The sequence below is a fragment of the Lissotriton vulgaris genome, chromosome 8, assembly GCF_964263255.1.
Source record: "Lissotriton vulgaris chromosome 8, aLisVul1.2, whole genome shotgun sequence".
Classification (NCBI taxonomy): Eukaryota; Metazoa; Chordata; class Amphibia; order Caudata; family Salamandridae; genus Lissotriton; species Lissotriton vulgaris.
In genome coordinates, this window is record NC_141696.1 from 816,052,025 (window position 1) to 816,068,806 (window position 16,782).

Genomic DNA, 16,782 nt, shown 5'->3' on the forward strand with positions numbered 1-16,782 from the left:
GTCAGAGCTGATTTGCATAAAGACATTATCTGACCCAGGGTGGTGTGGAGTGCAAAAAACGATGGATTTAGGCCCAGATCCTTGTACTGGGGTGAATGTAAGACATTGATCTACATTCTGTCCATCAAATTGTTTTTTGTAATTTTCTCCCTGAGTGTACTGGGGTAGCTCAGACGTGGGTCCCAGAGCCTCCACACCACTGGAGTCAAGCTAGCCGGGCTGATGAGAGGTGTTACCTCGAAACCGGTCCGGTCCTCGGATGCTTGATTCCGGTCTGGGAAAGATATGGCTGTTGTAGTTCGGACTGGACTGTTCCCATGGGGCACAGGGTCAGAGCTGATTTGCATAAAGCCATTATCTGACCCAGGGTGGTGTGGAGTGCAAAAAAGATGGATTTAGGCCCAGATCCTTGTACTGGGGGGAATGTACGACATTGATCTACATTCTGTCCATCAAAATGTTTTTTGTAATTTTCTCCCTGAGTGTACTGGGGTAGCTCAGAGGTGGGTCCCAGAGCCTCCACACCACTGGAGTCAAGCTAGCCGGGCTGATGAGAGGTGTTACCTCGAAACCGGTCCGGTCCTCGGATGCTTGATTCCGGTCTGGGAAAGATATGACTGTTGTAGTTCGGACTGGACTGTTCCCATGGGGCACAGGGTCAGAGCTGATTTGCATAAAGCCATTATCTGGCCCAGGGTGGTGTGGAGTGCAAAAAACGATGGATTTAGGCCCAGATCCTTGTACTGGGGTGAATGTAAGACATTGATCTACATTCTGTCCATCAAATTGTTTTTTGTAATTTTCTCCCTGAGTGTACTGGGGTAGCTCAGACGTGGGTCCCAGAGCCTCCACACCACTGGAGTCAAGCTAGCCGGGCTGATGAGAGGTGTTACCTCGAAACCGGTCCGGTCCTCGGATGCTTGATTCCGGTCTGGGAAAGATATGGCTGTTGTAGTTCGGACTGGACTGTTCCCATGGGGCACAGGGTCAGAGCTGATTTGCATAAAGCCATTATCTGACCCAGGGTGGTGTGGAGTGCAAAAAACGATGGATTTAGGCCCAGATCCTTGTACTGGGGTGAATGTAAGACATTGATCTACATTCTGTCCATCAAATTGTTTTTTGTAATTTTCTCCCTGAGTGTACTGGGGTAGCTCAGACGTGGGTCCCAGAGCCTCCACACCACTGGAGTCAAGCTAGCCGGGCTGATGAGAGGTGTTACCTCGAAACCGGTCCGGTCCTTGGATGCTTGATTCCGGTCTGGGAAAGATATGGCTGTTGTAGTTCGGACTGGACTGTTCCCATGGGGCACAGGGTCAGAGCTGATTTGCATAAAGCCATTATCTGACCCAGGGTGGTGTGGAGTGCAAAAAACGATGGATTTAGGCCCAGATCCTTGTACTGGGGTGAATGTAAGACATTGATCTACATTCTGTCCATCAAATTGTTTTTTGTAATTTTCTCCCTGAGTGTACTGGGGTAGCTCAGACGTGGGTCCCAGAGCCTCCACACCACTGGAGTCAAGCTAGCCGGGCTGATGAGAGGTGTTACCTCGAAACCGGTCCGGTCCTCGGATGCTTGATTCCGGTCTGGGAAAGATATGGCTGTTGTAGTTCGGACTGGACTGTTCCCATGGGGCACAGGGTCAGAGCTGATTTGCATAAAGCCATTATCTGACCCAGGGTGGTGTGGAGTGCAAAAAACGATGGATTTAGGCCCAGATCCTTGCACTGGGGTGACTGTAAGACATTGATCTACATTCTGTCCATCAAATTGTTTTTTGTAATTTTCTCCCTGAGTGTACTGGGGTAGCTCAGACGTGGGTCCCAGAGCCTCCACACCACTGGAGTCAAGCTAGCCGGGCTGATGAGAGGTGTTACCTCGAAACCGGTCAGGTCCTCGGATGCTTGATTCCGGTCTGGGAAAGATATGGCTATTGTAGTTCGGACTGGACTGTTCCCATGGGGTACAGGGTCACAGCTGATTTGCATAAAGCCATCATCTGACCCAGGGTGGTGTGGAGTGCAAAAAACGATGGATTTAGGCCCAGATCCTTGTACTGGGGTGAATGTAAGACATTGATCTACATTCTGTCCATCAAATTGTTTTTTGTAATTTTATGATAATAACAACAGCAGCAAGTAACCCAAAAAATAAATGAGTGACCTGCCATTGTACTAATCAGTGCTTAAGTTGTGACAATTGTTGAATGTGGTGGGTGCCAGCAGTCATTTTTGAGGACCAGGACTTATTTTTAACCATCAGTCTTTGACCCAAAGCAAGTGAGTCAAAAACAGACAATGGGGAAAGAACGAGGAAGAGAATTAAAGAAAAACAGTGGAAGAGGAAGAAAGCAGGAATGAAAAGCAACCGACCAGAGTGGTATAAAGAAACTGGATATTTATGGCGCAAGAAGAAAGAGGCATACAGTTGGAACCAGTTCTAGGCAGCCTTTATATTCTAGTACCCAAGCACTCAGCATCATGGGTGGCAGACTCCGAAGAAAAACCTTAGGAACCGCACTTAGATTTTGTATTTAAAAAAGGTACTCTAGAGAGAGTATTTGTTCTGGGCATGGACGTCATTTAGGGGTTGCCAGGGTACGCAGCTGTGAACCCTGGCTTGCTGCCTTGTGACCCCTGGCCCTGCCTTTGCGACCCTGGCCTCAGAGGTGGCAAAATCAGCGCGATGAAAACAACATTAGCTCGTCCTCATTGATGTTTTTGGGGCTCCGCTCTCCTTGTTTTCTGTCAACTTGTTATTCTAGTATTGAATACTATTACATTAATCACTATTCGTGTAGTAAAACTGGAGTACAGCTAGCTGTAATATGACTTTCCTTGGCAGTTGAGGTATGTTTAAAAATGCCTTTATATGTGGATTGTGTGCGTGCTTGCGGGTGAGAGTGTCTATATGTGAATGTGTGGGCATGTGTGAGTGAAAATAAAGGTAATTGAGGATGTGAGTGACTTCCGCTAACCCAGGTATTTTGGTGAATTGACGTCCATGGTCTGGGGACAAAGAGTCCCAGGAGTAGTGGGTCAGTTTTTAGGCACCAGCCTGCAGCTCTACTGCCACACTTACTAGCAATTGAAGTTTGGAGGAAGATAAAGTGGAGAAAGGAGTTTTAGTAACCAAATTATGCCACACTTCTTCAGCATGGTGGGTCGCAAAAGGGAAGAAGCAGGGATTATATATGTAAGGTACTAAGAGGTTGGGTAGTAGATAGTCAGATAAGTACTGCATTTATGGGAAGTAGATAAAGCATTGGCAATGATATTGTCAACCTGATGAATGTAACACACTCCAGAGTCAATACGTTTTCTTGTGTATTCCAAAACAAACAACCAAAGCAAGTGCAATACCATGAAATCCTCAACTGCCTGCCTGTTCACCAATGCCATCCCCGTCTCATCACCCACATTAAAACTAACCATTCTTTTAGCTAGATGTCCTACTGCCCACAGGTGCCCTAACACTGCCTGCTGAAAAAATCCAAACACCCAAGGGCAAGCATATTCCCCTTCCATGAAACTAGACTCCTTTGCACACCAATGCCCCTGCCATGTGCCCGGGCATTGGTGTGCAACTCCACTTTCCACTCCACAAGTTTACCATCAAGTCATAAACAGCCATCTCTGAATAGGGCACAAAAAGTCTTACCACATCTTGAAGCCTACCATGATCTTTTGTTGAGTTGTCTGGTGAAAGAAGAAAGAGGTAAAAGGTTGTAATCAGTTCTTGGCAACCTTGATATTCTACTACCCCAGCACTCTGCATAACGGATGACAGGCTCCAAAGAAAAAAGGGTATGCTACCCCTTCATGAAGTTTACAATATACGTTTACAAGGCTTGCGCTGTGCCCCAGGAACTTGGCAAAAAATCTAGTTCAAACACTCCTTCAACTTCTTCACATTGTCCCCAGTAGTGTCAATTTCACAATCATAGAGCCACCTGTTTGTTTACCGGGGACACAACTGACCTGAATACTACTTCTGTTTTCTGAAGAGTGAGTGAAACCATCAGCTCCTCTACTATTTTTTTTAGAAGTCCTCAAAAAATAATTTCAATCTCCTACTTTAGCTGCAGTGGTCAGGAGCAGGAAATAATATAGCTATGCAACACCTAACATAACATGCATTTGTAAAGAGCACGTATCATCCAAAGGTATCAAAGTGCTGAATAGCACATGTTAATTGCTAACCAGTGGTACTCATTTTTTCGACCTCAGAAGAATGAAAGACTAAGTGGCCTCATTAGGATTTGAATCTGTGACTATGAAGTCTAACAGAAGGCCCTACAGTGGGCCCATTGGTCCACTAAGCCACCAGACGCTACTCATACTACGTGCGAACCCCGAAGACCCACTACAAGAAGAAAGAAGATTTTTCAAAGACAAAGTACTTCATAGCCATTACCTTGCCAATAAATATTGTCTCCTACATTAACTCACCAAATGGCAGAAATATTCCAGAACCCCAGAGGCCTAGATGCAGATGCACATTTGATATCATATTTTCCCACCTCTGTGCCCTTTTCATCTTTCCTTATATATTCAATTCCAGAAACTACCCTTAAATATAAAATCAAGTGATTATTCACTGAACTTTCATCTGGTCTTGTCCAGCAATAAATCAATCCATAATTTCTTTCTGACAGTCCACCTTAACTACCATAGAGGCTTGTTCCTATACCCTCATTCAAATACCATACCCCCTCCTCCTTCAGTAATCGAATGTGCTAGCCCGCAGTATAAAACAGTGGCTATTAATCTGGGGTGTGTGAAACCCTTGTGGTTTGAGAAGTCTACTGAAAGTGACTGCGATTGTTTAGAAAGTTAAATAATATTAGCAAATTTCAAAAGTATATATACATAAAAAATCTAAATTAAAATGTATCAATTTTAAAACGCTCTATAAATGTCTAGAAATTTGAAATTGACTGCTAAAAATGAAGGTGGTATCCGTTGCTTGGTTTGTGGAAACAGCTCAGGTTCACAACTAAGGGCTTCAAAAATCATCTACACTGTCATGCGTCATGAAGAGCATAGATTTAAAGTGAACAAAAACTGCTATGCTAGATTCTGGTATATTTCTTTGTCTTTTAGAAACAAAATCAATTTTGAAATAATCCCACTTCCCCTTTAAAATTTCGATTTTTGTATATTTGTTATTTGTCAATTAAATAAAACGTATCATAATTTGTATAGTTGTACTTTTTTTTAATATTCAAAAACATTTGTTCAAACAAAATTATTATCAATGAGTTCTCAATTAAATACATATTTCTAAACCCCATATTCTTCCTTAACACTGACATCAAACTCTATGCCTCCATTTTGGCCCAGCGGTTGAAACCCTATTTGGCTTCATTGGTGCACCCGGATCAATGCAGGTTCATCCCTCAGCAGGGGACCTGCTGATGGAGCAAGGATTCGCACGTATAGCGCCTTGCTCGTATGCAAAACCCTTGTCTAAATTGCATAATAATATTAACACCATTGTTCGTCATTTGTAAAGTGTTTTCCCCTACACGCGGGTGTCCCTAGGATGCTTGCTTGTTTGTCTTTTCACGTACTAACGAAGCTTGCACTGAAAATGGCTGCTTTGCCGCAAATTCAGTCTGCGCATGCGTCGGTCATACCCATGTGATGTGACGCACTCGCATTCTGGAGGGATTCTGTGCTCATGCGCATTGATGCTAAATATGGCCGCTTGTCTCTCACCACGCTCTCTGCTTACTGCAGCAGCTTTCAGCCTATCTATTCTTTCGCATTAATCCTTAATGCTATAGTTATTATAAAAGTAAGGGTTGGTTATCTCTTATCATGGTATACAGTGCGATCATTTTATGTATGATTTTAATTTGTTTTCGCTTACTTTTCATGTACCGCGTCTTTGTGGGCTGGGTAATCATGAGCGGAGCCATGCTTGAAGCTCTGCTGGGCACCGTCACATGACCGGAGAAAGTTCCAACTGCGCAGAAGCTAAACCTAGCCAGCTGGCACCTGAAGCACAATGCGCCTGGGAACATCGCTGGGAATACGGCGTCTCACCTTGGAAAAAGCAATACTGTTGCTACCTACTGTAGACTATCCTGTACTATTGTATTCCATGCATGGGAACGTGAACCAAGGGGGCGGGTATGAAAATTGAATAATTATGATGGGAACGTTGAATTTAGGAGGTGATAAAGACCGCACCACCTCTCCTGACCAATCACAATATGGGAAACTGTCACTTGCAACATTAGGGGGTGGTCTGAGGGTCCCCAAAACTGTATAATTACCCTAGTTTAGCTTAGGAAAATTGTCCGACTTGTCCGAGTAGCAGACCTGTCACTGACCCTACGATCTCAATAGGTGTTCAATCCTGAAAGTGCTGCGGAGCACTTTGTCCATACTTTCCACAAACTCCCAAGGGGTGGAAAATCCTAAGTGCTGGCGAAGCACTTTGCTGGGGAATTCGAAAATCCAATCGGGATTTCTGGCGGATTACTTGCAGGAGGGGGTAACGCAGGCGTTGCTGTCCGAAGCTGTGGGTGTTGGTCGTACCCTGGGAGGCCCAGTCCTTGATCCGAACCTGAGGGGTATCCTGTCCTTATTCTCCGTGAGCTGTACCTGCTCACAGTCTGGCATTCCTTTTCTGAGGGTCCCTGTCCCCGTCTTCCCAACTGACCCGTGGCCAGGGTTGGTCTTCAATCTGAATTAGGTAAATATAAATTGTGGGTTTGCGTATCTCTTTTTTCTCTCTCTCTCTCTCTCTTATCTGTTAAACATTCTTACCTGTGTTATTGCCTTATTGCCATTGAACTTATATGTGCCTGAATTTTAGTTGGTTCCTTCTCTCCCCCTCTCCTTTAGAAATTCATTGATTTTATAAAACCATAGCATGTTCCCGTTTTTCCCTTTCCTTTAGTGGATTGCAGTGAGCTTAGCAAGAATATTCTGAACACTTAGGTTAAGTACATGTTCTAGGTCCAATCCCATTCCTATGTTCTAGTATAACGTGGCAGTGAATAGTATGTGCTAAAACTTCTCCCTGTAGTTTCCCACATATTCTAAATGGTCATATTTTTTGTGCAAGGTTACCTTGTGGTACTGATTTTGATGTTTGATATATTACTCTGTGTATCGCTTATTATTTTGGCTTCTTCACTTTGAACTCTTATATAAAAACTCGAACTTAATCAGGTGTCTGTGGTCATTTTACAAAACTGTGGGAAGTATTTTACGGATTTTAAGGTGTATTGGATGTTAGGCCTGTCTACTTTTCCTTAACAGCTCCAGGTCCGTCAAGGAATTGCGCCTGTGGTAAGTCGGGTGCATGGTAAGCAGAGGTAAATCCAAACTTGATTACTCCTAGCAGCGTGCAGGAGGAGAAATCCTCAACCCAGTTTCACCCAAACGAAATTAATGTGTTCTTCACGCCAAGGGCCCAGTGCGTGTTAGAGAATTGGTATCCCGGGTGACCTGGGGAAAAACTGCGCGCTCTAGCAGTAATTTCTGGTAGCAGAGGATGGTTTGGACTAGTTAGAGTAGGTAGGCAGGATAGTCATAAACAAACCGTGAATACAAAAACGTGCTGCTGATTGTTACTGTATGCTGATTGTTACTGTATTTTTACAATATTTTTGAAATGTGTTTTATATGTAAATGTTCATGAATTTGCATTGCTGTTATAAATACTGCATGTTGAATTAACCCAGAATTGTTTGTAAATGTTCAGTGTAGTCCGAATCCCCGGGGAAGTATTTTAGCTAACGGTGAGTAGAATCCGGTTAGCTGTTGAAGTCACTAAGTTTGAATCATTAGTGCAGGGTTAAAGGAGTAACTGGAAGCACTAATTAGGACCTTTGTTTCTGGAGTGAATGATAGCTACGAGTCCATTATAAAACTTTCATTGCGATATCACCTAGTAAGGGTCGCATACGGAAGGAGTAGTAGGGTCTCCGAGGCTTGTCTGGTAAGTAAAATAGTTCGCTGGTGAAATCCTGGCTCAGTACATATCCCCGACTAAGGTGGATGAGCCAGAAGAATAACGGGTTCTATGTTACTAGCGTGAAGGGACAGGCAACGAAGTCTATCCAGAGTGAATGAAAAGTAGACAGAAGTGGTTTACTAGTAGCGAAAGAAAAGTCTTTTCTCTTTTTAGAACACTCAGACATAGTGGCAAACGTTGTGTATTGTTAACTAAAACTTGCACTCGCACTTTAGAGAGAGTAAAAAGTTTCCGTTACCTTGTGAAGGCGGGAGTCAGTCGGAGAGCTGCTTTGACGTCACTCCGTGCCGCGCTGGTATTGGTCAGGACAGCGGGCGTGTAGCGGAGCTGAATTTGTGAAGGAGGGGTGAGTGCCGAAACGGGAGACTCTGTCTTGCGAGAAGGCCGCGCACCCATTGGTTAACCGTAGTTGTATTCCCTGACCTGATTGGGTGGCGCGAAATAAAAGTCGCGCTAGCATTGGAAGCACGAAAGTAAACAAAATTAATCAAGCCGAGTTAGAAGCGAGTCTGGAGAGTTGTATGTGGTATCCAGACTTCATACCGAATCCAAAGTACCTAGGATTTCATAAGGATCAGCTTATACGAGGTAGACCGCACATGATGTATGGAATAAAGAGAAAATTGTCCTTCTCGGATAAAGTAAAGAACTTCTTCAAAACTGACAAGCCCATTAGAACGAGAGAAGGCGTACTCATTCCCCCGCCAAATACCCCTGCCTCTTTTATGATGTTTGATAAAGGGTATCACACTTGTATCTGGCTAGAAAATTGGGCAAAGTATACTGTAGATGACGGAGTCCTGGCATTCCCTGTTGAAGGTACATTTAATGGTCGGATCCTGTTTAACTTAAGGACCCGCATGAATGAGTTACACCCTAGACCTAGGCTGACCCAGTACGAAGCTTTGGAGGAGTGGGAGATTGAGGCTGCAGAGCGAGATAAACCCCGAATGGATAAAGGAGTGAGTAAGTGGTATCCCAGACTTCCAACGCCAACCAAAGAACAGAAAATGAAACAGTGGAGGCAGTCTATGTTAACTGAAGGACTGTTTCCCATGATGGGAGTATTAGAAGAGAAAAGAGGGAAATGTAAAGCAAAAACCCATCACCTAGCACCTATGGGGGATGTAGAAGATGAACACCTGGAAGACTTGTTAATGAAGGATCCGCCTCCCTATGTGGCAGAATCAGATTCGGTGCATTCTCAAAGCTCTGTTACCAATTACCCCCGGAGTAGGAGGGAAAGTGATACAGACAGGACAGCTACAAGCAGTAAACATAGTGGAAGGGATGAGTTTTGCAGACCTAAGTCCACAGTCCCGAATTATCAGCCATTCGGGGAAAGTCCCCCTCGATTGGTTGCCCCGAGTATTTATCCATCCTTAGTACCCCAGGTATTACATGGCAATACTGCTGAAAGGGGGTTGCAGGAAAAAGAGAGAGAAGCCCTCTGTAAACAACGAGAGGATTTAGCCAGAACCATTGCACAGATGCATCCCCATCCTGATTCCTTGACCATTCCGGTAACTATTGGTCCTGCTATCCCGATGTATAAGAATGACTTGATTAGTCCCCTTCCTCCTGTTATCACCCCAATACTGCCCACTCCTAGCTTCCAGACCCCGAGGAAAGAAGTATTCATAGATGAGGATCAGGAAAGTGAGTGTGAATCTGGAAGTTTAATGGATTTGCCCATAAGGGAGTCGAGGGCCAGTGTAGTAGGGACAAGAAGTCAGCCTAGACAAAAGGAAGTGGTGATCGAAAGTGCATCTGGAATTAGGAACGCCTCTTTAGTTTCCCCTGAAGAATTAGACAGGTGGACAAAGGAGATAGAGAAAGAGACCACTTCTCAACCTAAAACATTGGAAATATATAAATTAAGAATAGAAATAGAAGAAATGATGGCTGGGAACGTGGGAGTTGAGCGCCTGAGCTCGTATAATGAAGAAGAGTTACTATTCATCAGTAAAAATCTTACCCGGAGTGCTAGGGTGCTCCACGAAAAGATAATGGATGCCGCCACAGAAATGGGAGTTGATGCTAGTCGCTCCAAAATTCTTCAGAAACCCTACAGAGTGGACTTTTCAGACAAAGACTTAGAAAGCCTGAATGTGATGGGGAAACAGATCCAAGTAAAGGAATTGTTGAAACTCCTGCAGAAATGGGGCGAAGTGGGGAAGTGGAGAACAAGGTGGGCAAAGAAAAAGGAAGGCAGCAGGGCTGGGTCAGTAACCTCAGAATTTGTATTAAAGGAAGTAGCCCCAACAGAAAAATTGTGTCCCATGAGGGAGGTCCCGGGAGGAAAATATGTCCATGTCCCTTGGTCCAGACAAGACATTGTGTCATTTACAAATGACTTCCCGAAATTACGTGAGAAACCAGTTGACTGGTACCGACAGGTAGAGCGTTTCATAAAAGTTCAGAAATGCCTGCTGAAAGACCTGGATGGGTTTTTCGATATTGTGGTCCCTGTAGATCTGTGGACGGAATGTAAAATAGAGATTGATTGGCCTAATGATGAATATCCCAGAGATGAGAGAACGGGAGCCCCTTCACCGGATGTAATGAGGAAATATGACCAGGTCATACAGTATCTTAAGAAAAAGGTGCCAGCCAAAGAGACAGATTGGACCCGAATAGATAGAACAACCCAAGAACGTGATGAGACAGTGCATTCATTTTACGAAAGGTTACTACAGGTATTCAAAACTTACAGTGGTATTGATAATGTGGACATGAAAGACATGACCCATTTCAGTTACAGATTTGTGCTAGGATTAAGGCCTGAAATATCACAATGGATTCGAGATAACAAAATCAGTTGGCAGGGAAAGCCCATAGATGATGTCCTGAAGTATGCGAAATACTGCGAAGATGAAATTGAAAATAAAAAGAAAGCCCTCAAGGAGAAAGTGATGTGGGCACAGGTAAAATTAGCCGAACAGCAAGAAAAACAGTTAAGTAAAATGACTTCTGATAATAATGTTCCGAATACCAATTCTGGGGGGGGAGGAAAGCCCAGACCTAAAATGAGTCGTGAGGAGGCCATGAAAAAGTTTCCATGCCATGGGTGCGGCCAGATGGGGCATTGGAGAGACGAGTGTCCACACCTACAGGCTGGTAATGCCCCTGTAAATGGTTTAAATCCACAGGTGCCGAAAGAGGGGACAAGGAAAACCCAGCAACAGGTAAAATTACCTCCAGTACCTCGCGCTCCTAGACAGAATTTTAAGAGTCAGGGTCAGCAGAATGAGAGGGCGGAAGTATGGGAGGTTGAGAGTGAAAGAAATGCAGTCATCCCACAGTACTTGCTAAGTGATACCTTCCTTTGTGAAGATCAAGATTGACGGGGCCTGAGAGGGGAGGATGAGGAGTGCGTGCTTGGCGCCTCCTTGCCGGTAGACCAGACTGGACCATACATTGAAGGAAAGGTTGAAGGAAGAGATGTCACCTTTCTGTTGGACACTGGCGCTACCAGATCTACTGTAAGAACAGTGGATGTTCCTAACCTACCCCTCTCGGGAGAAGCAATCCAAGTAGTGGGAGTCTCAAATCAGATAATAAGTACCCCTGTAACTGAACCGATGGAGATTTCCATAGGAAATTTCAAGGAAATGCACAGATTTGTGGTCTGTGATTCCAGTCCTGTAAACCTACTGGGACGTGATTTGTTGTGCAAGATGCGGTGTACCATTTACTGCACACCAAATGGCGTTGAAATTCAGACCCCCGATGAAGATGGCCTGTACAAACTAATGTTAGTCAGACAAGATGCTGATGTCAAGCCTTTGACAATTGAGGATTTACCTGAGGAACTCCAGCTAAGAGTAGTACCTGAAGTGTGGGATTTCACGGGAAAAGATGTAGGCCTGATGGCAAATGTGGACCCGGTTAAAATAGCAATAAAAACAAATGCTGTATACCCCAAAACAAGACAGTACAAAATGAGTGCAGAAGTGAAGGCAGGAGTAGCGACTGAAATCACGAGGCTGCTAGAAGCAGAAATAATAGAAGAAGTGTTGAGCAGCCCTTGTAATTCGCCTATCATTGGGATCAAAAAGCCTAGTGGGAAGTACCGGGTGGTGCAAGATTTGCGCAAGGTAAACCAAATTGTTGTGCCTTGCTGTCCTATTGTACCCAACCCTGCAGTGATACTCTACCAGATTCCTTGGAACGCAGAATGGTTCACTGTCATCGATCTGTGCCACGCATTCTTTTCCATCCCATTACATCCAGAAAGCAAGTTCCTTTTCAGTTTTGAATTTGACAGTCATATCTATGTCTGGAATCGTGTCCCTCAAGGGTACACTGAAAGTCCATCGATTTTTAACCAGATACTGAAAAAGTGCCTTGAATCCCTAGTGCTGCCAAGAGAGTCTGTTTTGGTGCAGTACATAGATGACCTGTTAGTGGCATCTAAAACCCAGTCTGACTGTGTCACTGACACAATTGCCTTGCTGAATCACCTAGGAAAGGGAGGACATAAAGTGTCGCCTGACAAATTACAATTCTGTAAAAACTCAGTAAAATATCTGGGGCACCAGATAGAAAAAGGAATCAGGAAGGTCACTACCGAAAGGATCAAAATAATTAAAGCAATGGAACTACCCACAACCCAGAAAGAGGTGAGAATGTTCTTGGGAGTTGTGGGTTACTGCAGGCAATGGATTGCAGGATTTGCGGCTCTAGCCCGACCCCTGATAAATATGACAAAGAAAGGAGTGGAAGATCCCGTCCACTGGGACAGTGAGAGCATGAATGCTTGGGTAACTCTGAGAAACTGTCTATGTACCGCACCTGCATTGGGTATGCCTGAGTACAATAAACCCTTTGAACTGTTCTGTGACACCAGAGAAAATTGTGCTCTTTCAGTCCTGACCCAGGAGCACGGATCAGTCAGAAGACCAGTCGCCTACTTTTCGGCCACCCTAGATCCAGTGGCGGCTGGACTGCCTGGCTGCTTAAAAGCCGTTGCTGCTACTTGCGTCAGTCTAGAACAGAGTGAGAGCATTGTCATGGGACATCCCGTCACTGCCTATGTTCCTCACTCTGTTGTCATCCTACTGACTAGAACTAAGACCCAGTACCTCACACCTAGTCGGCTGACTAAGTATGAGAGAATTTTGATTGGTGCTGAAAATGTAACTATCTCCCGGTGCAATGTCCTAAATCCTGCGACACTGTTACCTGTCCCTCTGGATGCAGAATCGGATGAGGGTGGGGAACATAATTGCATTGATCTGACTGAATATAGCACCAAGCCCCGTCCTGACATTCGTGAAATAGCACTACGGGACGGGGATAAAACAATGTTTGTGGATGGCTCGTGTTTGAGACATGAGAGTGGGAGTCTGAGTGCTGCCTATGCTGTGGTTACTCTGACAGGAGTCGTCGAGGCATCTTACATGCGCGAAGTGAAATCTGCACAAGTGGCGGAGCTTATAGCGTTAACTCGAGCATGCAAGAGGGGAAAAAACAAAAGAATTACTGTTTACACAGACAGTCAGTACTGTTTCGGGGTTGTTCATGACTTCGGCCAATTGTGGTTGCAAAGAGAATTCATGACTTCCTCTGGCACACCTATCCGAAATGGGAAGGTAGTGCATAACTTACTGGAAGCCATCCAATTACCCAAAGAATTGGCTGTGGTCAAGTGTGCGGCTCACAGATCTGGAAATGATGATGTGACTGCCGGTAATAGGTACGCTGACCAAATTGCACAGTTTTGTGCCCGACACCAGATGTCCCTACAAATTGCCCGGTGGGATGGAACCAGCTGCCAACTTATGTTGTTTGATAATGTGTCAACGTGGGAAGAATTAAGAGAGATACAACAAGCCACAGACAGGCAAGAAAAAGGCAGGTGGGCCGCAAAGGAATACGAGTTGCGAGAAGATGGTGTGGTGGTAAATCCGGATGGGGTGCCTGTACTGCCTGATAGCTTGATCGACCCCATGGTCAGAATGATACATGAGCCAACACATATGGGAAGAGATGCGATGTGTCGGGTGTTTGAACAAGTGTTCTGCAATTCAAAGTTCAGGGACCAGGCGGACAGGCTTTGCCAGAGGTGCCTAGTGTGTCAGCAATTCAATGCAGGAAAGAAGACTGTAGTGAAACAGAGTACTATTGGAAAGGCAGTAGGTCCCTTCGTAAGAATCCAGGCAGACTTCATAACCATGCCCAGATGCAACGGATATAGATATGTTTTAGTCATAGTTTGTCTATTCTCTAGGTGGGTGGAAGCATATCCAGCTAAGAAAAATGACGCTATTACCACAGCCAAACTATTGCTCAGGGAGTTGATACCTAGGTATGGGATCCCAGAGACAATCGAAACGGACCAAGGTGGGCATTTTGCCAACGATGTCCTATTGGAACTCTGTAGGGCATTCAAAATGAAGCAAAGATTGCACTGCGCCTACCACCCAGAGGCTTCTGGGGTAGTGGAACAAATAAATGGCACTCTGAAGTCCAGACTGGGAAAAATGTGTGATTCCACAAAAATGAACTGGATAGAAGCTTTACCCCTGGTGCTGATGAGTTTGAGAAGTATCCCGAATCGAAAGACTGGCCTGAGTCCCCATGAAGTGTTGATGGGAAGAGTGATGCGCCAGGCATGGGTACCCGGAAACAAACTGCTAAGCATTTCTGATGATATGGTGCTAGAATACTGCAAGCAGCTGGGTGACCAAGTGCGTTCTCTCTCTCAGCAGATTGGAGAGACTGAAGACGAGTGGCCAAAGACTCCAGCACACAACCTGCAGCCAGGAGACTGGGTGGTGTTAAAGAAACACACCCGGAGCAGCTGCTTGAAGCCAAGGTGGGGAAAGCGACGACAAGTGATCCTCGTCACCACCACTGCTGTGAAGTGCGCTGGTGTACCGAAGTGGATCCACGCCAGCCACACAAAGCGGGTATCTGGAGAAAACGCGACTGGAGCTGAAGGCAGCACAGCTGAAGAGACCTCCGAGGAAGAGAGTCCGGAGCTAGCTGACATCGAACTGCCGAGCACAAGTCGAGACGTTGAATGGTATCCCGCCGACGAACCAGTTCATGATCCAATACGAACAAGGAAATATTCCTACTTAGACAGTGAGTGGGATAGTACAGGTGAGTCAGGAGTAGAAGAAGAAGGTCAGGTCAATGAAAGCCGTAACATACCTGATCAGGAAATAGGCCAAGTAGGATCAGATCAGGACATCGACACTCCTCCTGAAACTCCCGAGAGGGGAGAGGGACAGTTAGAAATTAGGGCTGACGTTCATGCAGAAGAAAGCGAAGAGGTCGAAGAGCATGAACAGGAACAGATAGAACTAGATCAAAGTGCTCAGACAACGGAAACAACAGTAACAAAAAGTAAAAAGAAAGTGCGATTTGAATCTGAGCAGGGACAGATTAGCGACCAGGCAGAAGAGATAGACGAAAGACCTGGAACTAGTCAGACAGGCAGGGAATCGGAAGTGCCACAACAAAAAGTGAAAAGAGTGCACGAAGAAGGAGAAGTCTCGTCAACCACTGGGAGGCACGGAGGAAGAAGTACACCTCGATACGTCAAGAGACTAAGGCTCAGACTAAAAACAGTCGAAGAAAACGATAAAGACCGAAAAAGGGCTTTAAGTGAAAGGAATGCAGCCCAAGGCAAATCGCTGAGAAAGAGCGACAGAATAAAGAAACAGAACCGACTGTATCGGAGCCCTGAGTGGACGTACTTTGTGTTGGAAGAGATTGACGAGCCTCACCACAGTGGCAACAGTGACAACGAGTCCATTGCTGATCGGAGTTCGGACGAAGACCCTCCTTAAGTGAGCCCTGAAGTGAGCCTTTGGTGCAAAGAAACGAAGAGGGGTAGCAAAAGCCACCTGTAAGCTAAATATGTCTGATCCGAGTGTCTCTGGGAGATCCCGCTGTGGGTGTCTCAAAACCTGTTGTAAGATATGTCTGTGTAGTGTAGCCATGCTAATAGTAATGTGGATAGGACTAACAGTTTTTCTACCTTTTATGATAAGTAAGAATCCTAACTTGTCCCCTACTGAACCCGAAGCAGTAGATGTAGGGGTTGTACCGACTGCAGAAACACCACGAAGACTAGAAAGACGCGACAAAAGAGTAGGACTGACACACACACGACCTGATTTAGAAGCACCAGATGAGGATGGACTACATTTTCACAAAATGAAGAACAGGACGCACTTAAATGTTTTTGCTAACTTGTTAGTGCATTACGTAGAAGCTATGGAAATAGAGGACTGTTATGTCTGCATGAAGCTGCCAACTTCAGTGGCTGAAGGCGTGACATACCACCATCTTCCTTTGACTTATGGAATCTCCTGTAGTATATTAGCTAGCTTGTTCTATAGAAGCACCTTGCAGTACTATTATTCAAATGAGGACGTAGTATTTTCTGAACTTCCTATTAGAAGACATTTGAACCGTGTACATACTACAAGTGACGTGACCCGCTATATGGGAGACTATTTCCTGACTATAGGTACCATAGACTTAGATCAAGCAAAAGAAGACAATCTGACCTGTTCACTGCAAGAGCAGGAAAAGATGTTTATAAAGATGGCAGACAGAAGGAGAGAAAAGTTTCAGAAGAAGGCAAATGACGAGAAAGATAGAATCCCTAGGTGGGCTGAGCACATGGATAACACCTCAGAAGGCGAAGCCAGTCCTGCCTTGTTGCTGGATTTTGAAAGAAAGGGGAAACTTTGTATTCATAGGGAAAAGACAGAGTACTATAACAATGTATTCATCGGTTCCAGCGAGTGTGAACAT